We start from the raw sequence: 6,000 nt of genomic DNA, 5'->3' as shown, positions 1-6,000 counted from the left end.
CTGACAGAGATGGAACGTGCAAAATAAAGAATCCCCTTGTAGGAGCCAAAAGCAAGTTGAGAGGGAAAGTTAACTAATTTGACTTAGCCAGAGAAATGAAATAAAAATGGAGTCAGTGAGTTTATAGTCTTATATTCTCACCCGCTTCATGAGGTAACTCATGTCTCCCTACCTTTATCTCAGATATACCTGTGCACACCCAATCTATTCATCCTAGGCCTACCACTCAACATTTTTCAAAGAAGTGCCACCGGCCTATAACACACTTCTCCCTCAAAACTACCAAGCCATTCTTTGCCATTAATTTCAAATGTTCTGAAGTGTCATTTTTCCCCCATAAATCAATGTCTCAGATGTCTTCACCCTGGATTTTGAAGTTCATAGCTAGCCTTCCAATATTCTAACCAATTAGTATCCACTTACATACACACTCCTCAAGTGCACATACCCTCAATTTTATGTTTCTTATAAATTCTCAGTCTCTAACTTTTCTATTAGATTTGCTTATGGTCCAACATCACTCAAAAGTATTTTCTCATTCAATGTCTACTAAACCATATTACTATAATGTGGGGGTGGGAAATCTTCAAATTTTTGTTAGTTTAAATAATTCCTCATAATAAGAAATATTGACACCTTTGATCAAGAAGCCCATAGTCTGATGAGTTAAATTTGCTGGATATGTTAAAATACACTTTATTTTTTGTTGTAAATTGGTTGGTTATATCACAATATTGATTGCGTTTACTAGTGTGAAAGTAGCTAACACCCACATTCACACACCTTTTCTTCACACTAGACAGCTCAATTTCAGTATACACTACTTGCTTTGCACAGAGTAGCAAACTGGTGGCAATGTGATAGTTTAATAAGAACACCAAATAACACCATTGATGGGCTTTTAATTTCTTTGATACCTAGCTAGATGATTCATTGTTACTTAATAAGAAAAATTATGTAGACAACAGCACTTCTTGTTCTAAAAATAAACAATTTTTTTTTTTTTTTTTTTTGGTGGCTGGCCAGTATGGGGATCCAAACCCTTGACCTTGATGTCAGCAACACTGTGCTCTAACCAACTGAGTTAACCGTCCAGCCCATCTAAAATTTATTTCATTTTTTCTTCCTTTAAAAGTCTTAAGAAGGATGCATATATCTCCTTATATGAAATATTATTTGGACAGGGTCATCTGATTCCTTTTAATACAACAAATATTCTTTGAGTGTATGCCAAGGAAATAAGAAGCTAGTATTTTTGTAGGTAAAAAACCAGATGACACATGAAAAACTGACTAATAAAACAAGATATCATACAAACAAGAGAAAATGTGAGTAGTGGGGTCATCAAGTGGGATCAGAAGCTAGATGACATCAGCATAGACATGTTGTAAGCATTAGCAAACCATTTCAAAAAGGCTAAATTGATAAAGGGAAATTATTGATCCATATGACTCAAAGGCCCAGAGGCTGATCAGGTTTCAGGCAATATAGTTTGTGATGGCATCAGACTAGATGCAATTCTCTACAGTGCTTTCAGTTCCTCATGCTGCTTACCAGTCCTCAGAATGACTTCCTCAGTAAACAAAAATGACTGCAGTAGTTTGAGGCTGTGCCCCTGAATACCAGACAAGAGCATCTGTGTCATAGCATTCCCAGGAAAAGTCTTAAATTCATTCTGATTCGACCAGATCAGGCCACCTGTAAACCAGTTACTGCATCTGGGAAAATGGAGTTCCCAGATTGGATTAGATCAAATCTGATGTGTGTCCTCTGTAGCCAGCTGTTTGTCACCTTCCGATATCCACATGGTTCCCAAATGGAAATCAGGACTATTTTGAGTGCAAAGGGGAGAAATTGGCAGGTAGCCAATAGGTAACATTGTAACTTGTTTTCCTCTTGGATTTTCTCTTCTAGATATGTGAGAGTTTTCACCGTAAAATTAATTATAATAAGTTAAATTTATTCATCATCTCTCTATTCTCATGTGAGAATACAACATAAATTCAGTGTGATGCCCACCCAAGGAAGCCATTGATAACTGAATGATGACAAGTTGGTCCAAAAGATACTAAGTCTACATGTAATGGTGGCCAGTGTTTCAAAGTCAATTAAAAATAGGTTCATTTTCAGTTCTGCCATTGCATAATCCCAAAGAAGTTGCAGCTCACTGTATATCTCAGCCTCTTTGTAAACTGGATATAACAGGACTAAATCTTAGAGTACTGTTGTAGAGATTCATGGTAACGAAGAGAGAGCACCTGGCCAATGAAGGTGCACAAAGAAGCAGTTGTTGTTGTTATTGTTTTTGTGGTTATTCTCATCATCACCCTAACTCTGGACAGATAGAAAAAACAGAGGCGTAGACGGATAGACATTCGGGATAAGAAGACTGACTTAGAAATCAAATAATCAACACAGGCCTGTAGTAGAATTTTGGCCTTTTCAGTAAAGGATCAAGGTTCTCCCTTTTAAATGCCTCTTTGACACTGATGTCATGTTTCAACCACTAGCTAGCTATGCAATCTAAGGCAAGTTATTTAACTTCTCTAAAATTAGGTCCCTTGTCTTAGAATGGAGATACCTAAAATATCTATATCATAGGATTAACAGACTTAAGGTATGTATAGAACACATTCCATAAAAGACAGCGATCGTTTTTACCATTATCATTATAATTATGACAAAGATGTCCCACTAGATAACCAGAAGAAACATTATTCTCCAAGCTGAAAGTGATTGCCTGATACTGTTTTGGCAACCTGTTGTTGTTGTTAAGATTTGGGGTATTCTCGACTTCTTTCCATTCTTGTTGCAATACAGTTTAGAAAGAGGAGTTAGGAAAGCCACCTATGAGAGTTTTCATCTTGTAATTTTCAGGATGTTGAGTCTATCAGCTGCACTTTCACCCATCTGAATGGTTTTTGTCTCAACTTGAAATAAAGTTGCTCTAATATACCTCTTCCTACTTAGTAAGCAAAGGATACAATAAATAGCTAGTTTTGTGAGAAAAGAATGAAAATAAGGACATCATGTTCTTTCTTTATAATGAAATGAAGAGTTCTGCTTAAAAGGCAAATTCTTCATTTCAAAAGTTTGAATGGGAAAATATTTAGCAAATAATTTTAGCTAGTTGAATTTAGGGAAATACAAAAGTCCTATAAAATAATATGAGAGTACTTCAGAAAGTTTGAAGAAAAATGGAATTAAAAGATAATACAAATCCTTCCATGAACTTTTGGAAGACCTTTCATATGTTCTTGGTCATTATTTTATTTATATCTGTTAAATTTTAATTCACTGTTAACAACTGCCTGTAAGTTTTGACTTTTAAGGTAGATGATATAAAATTGAAAACATTTATGCTTCAATGGACACTATCAAAAAAGTGAAAAGACAATTCACAGAATGAGAGAAAATATTTGCAAATTAAATCTGTTAAGGGACTAGTATTCTTAATATATGAAGAACTCACACAACTCAACATTAAAAAGACATATAACCCAATTTCAAAATGGGCATAGGACCTAAATAGACATTTCTGCAAAGAAGATAGGCAAGTGGCCAATAAGCAGATATAAGGATATTTAACATTAGTCATTAGGGAAATACAAATGAAAACCTCAATGAGATAAAACTTCCCACCTACTACAATGGCTAAAATAAAAAAGACAGACAAATGCAAATGTTATCAAGGATGTGGAGAAATTGGAACCTTCTTACATTGCTCTTGAGAATGTAAAATGCTGCTACAACTTTGGAAGGCAGTTTGGAAGTTTGTCAAAAAGTTAAGCATAGTTACCATATGATTCAGCAATTCCACTCTTAGTTACGTACCCAAGAGAACTGAAAACATACGTCTACACAAACACTTGTACAGGAATGTTCATAGCAGCATTATTCATAATTGTTAAAAAATGGAAGCAACCCAAATGTTCATCAACTGATGAAGGGCAAATAAAATGCAGCATATCCATACAATGAATATTATTCAGCCACTAAGAGGAATTAAGTATCAATACATGCTATAGCATGGATAAACCTTGAACACATTATGCTAAGTGGAAAATGCCAGACCCAAAAGGCCACATGTTGTATGATTCCATCGATATGAGATGTCCAGAACAAGCAAATCCATACAGACAAAAAGATGAGTGGTTGCCAGAGTCTGTGGACAGAGGGGAATTGGGATTGACTGCTAATGGGTATGGGGTTTCTTTTTGGAGTGATGAAAATGTCTGAAATCAGATTTTGGTTATGGTCTCATAACTTTGTTAATGTACTAAAAAGTACTGAATTGCACACTTTAAAAGGAGGTATTTTGTGGTAGGTAAATTATTTTAGAAGTCAGTATAAACATGCATGCTCTATAGTACTGCTCACTTCACTTAAATTAGGTAAATACCCAGATAACTCTTTACTTCAATGGCATTTCTTTACTGAAACATTTTTGTCAAATGACTGTTAAATAAATATTAGAATTTAGCAATATCATTTTACACATTCATTCATCAATCTGCCCTTCTAATATATTGCCCCTTCTTTTTTGAATAACTACATTTTTAACAGAGACCTTTTAGAATCAATACTTTAACCATCCATAAAAATCTAATGACTGGACTTTTCAATTGCTGTAGGAGGTGATTTTCATCAGGTCCAGGCTTATGTCATCTTGATAGGTGACCACTGTAACTGTGACTCTGCTGTTTTCTGTGGTTGTTGTTTTACATCCTTTCCAGATTTCTCCTAGGTCTCTTACTGTGCTCTGGAGCATTCTCCCTGTAAGGCCTTGCTAGAGCCAATACCTTAGGGAGGAAGGTGGACAAAGTTTAATAAGCATTAGTGATGGTTTCTCCATACAGTTGCATATATGACTATTCCCACTTCTGTCACCTTAAATAAATCCCTGAAGTTTGTTCCTGCTCTGTCATCAAAACAATCTAACTAAAAAAATTATAATACATTTGCCTACATTAAACAAAATTTTAAAATACAATTCACTTCAGGACTTACAATAGCTTTAAATGAGCTAGGATGAGGTGCAGATCTCAAAAGGGGAATATATCCTGCAACTTCAATAGAACACCTATTAACACTTGGAACACAGTTTGGGAAACATCGCTCTAAAGTTATGCCATTAATTGGGAATCCCAACAGACTGAAAACACAAGTAGAGAAGGCACTTGGTTTTGCTCTGAATATGAGAAGTGATATTAGCAAATTCTATAAGATTTTTTTTTTTTTTTCATGACCGGTAAGGGGATTGCAACCCTTGGCTTGGTGTCACCTGCACCGCGCTCAGCCAGTGAGCGCACCGGCCATCCGTATACAGGATCCGAACCCACGGCAGGAGCGCCACTGCGCTCCCAGCACCGCACTCTCCCAAGTGAGCCACAGGGCCGGCCCAAATTCTATAAGATTTTATATTTTATTATGAAATAATTAGATTCATTGTTTAACAAGTTGTCCCAAATGTTTAACAAGACCTCACCAAAATGGGGGGCAGGAGAAAGAAGTTAGAATATTGATTCAATTGCTCTTTAAGCCTCAATTTCTTTGGCTGAAAATACATTTGCTGGACTAGATGATCTCTAAGCCTCTCCCAACAGTAAGATTCTGTTTGAATCTATGACCCTGATACTGATATATCACAAATGTGCTATAACTATGATCCTAAGAAATCTCCTCAGTTGGAATATTATCCTCAAAAATATCTTGACAATAATAATACATCTTTTTTTTTTCTAAATATGCTGACAAGAACAAAACATGTGCCCTTTTTTCTCAGAAGTGGACTCTGTGAACAGGCTGTGAGGATGGCTCCCTGCTCCTTGGTTAGCAAAACGTCCCAGCTAGAGGTAGGTTCCTGGAGACAATTGTCCTGGGAAATGGGAACAAAATTTGAAATGGATGTCAGAACTCAGAATATGATTTTTTTAGTTTAATCCCACCTAAACTTTTTTAACCTACCCAATGTTTTTTATTCACTATTTTTCTTCTTTT

The sequence above is a fragment of the Cynocephalus volans genome, chromosome 2, assembly GCF_027409185.1.
Source record: "Cynocephalus volans isolate mCynVol1 chromosome 2, mCynVol1.pri, whole genome shotgun sequence".
NCBI classification, from domain to species: Eukaryota; Metazoa; Chordata; class Mammalia; order Dermoptera; family Cynocephalidae; genus Cynocephalus; species Cynocephalus volans.
This window is presented reverse-complemented; position numbering follows the sequence as displayed.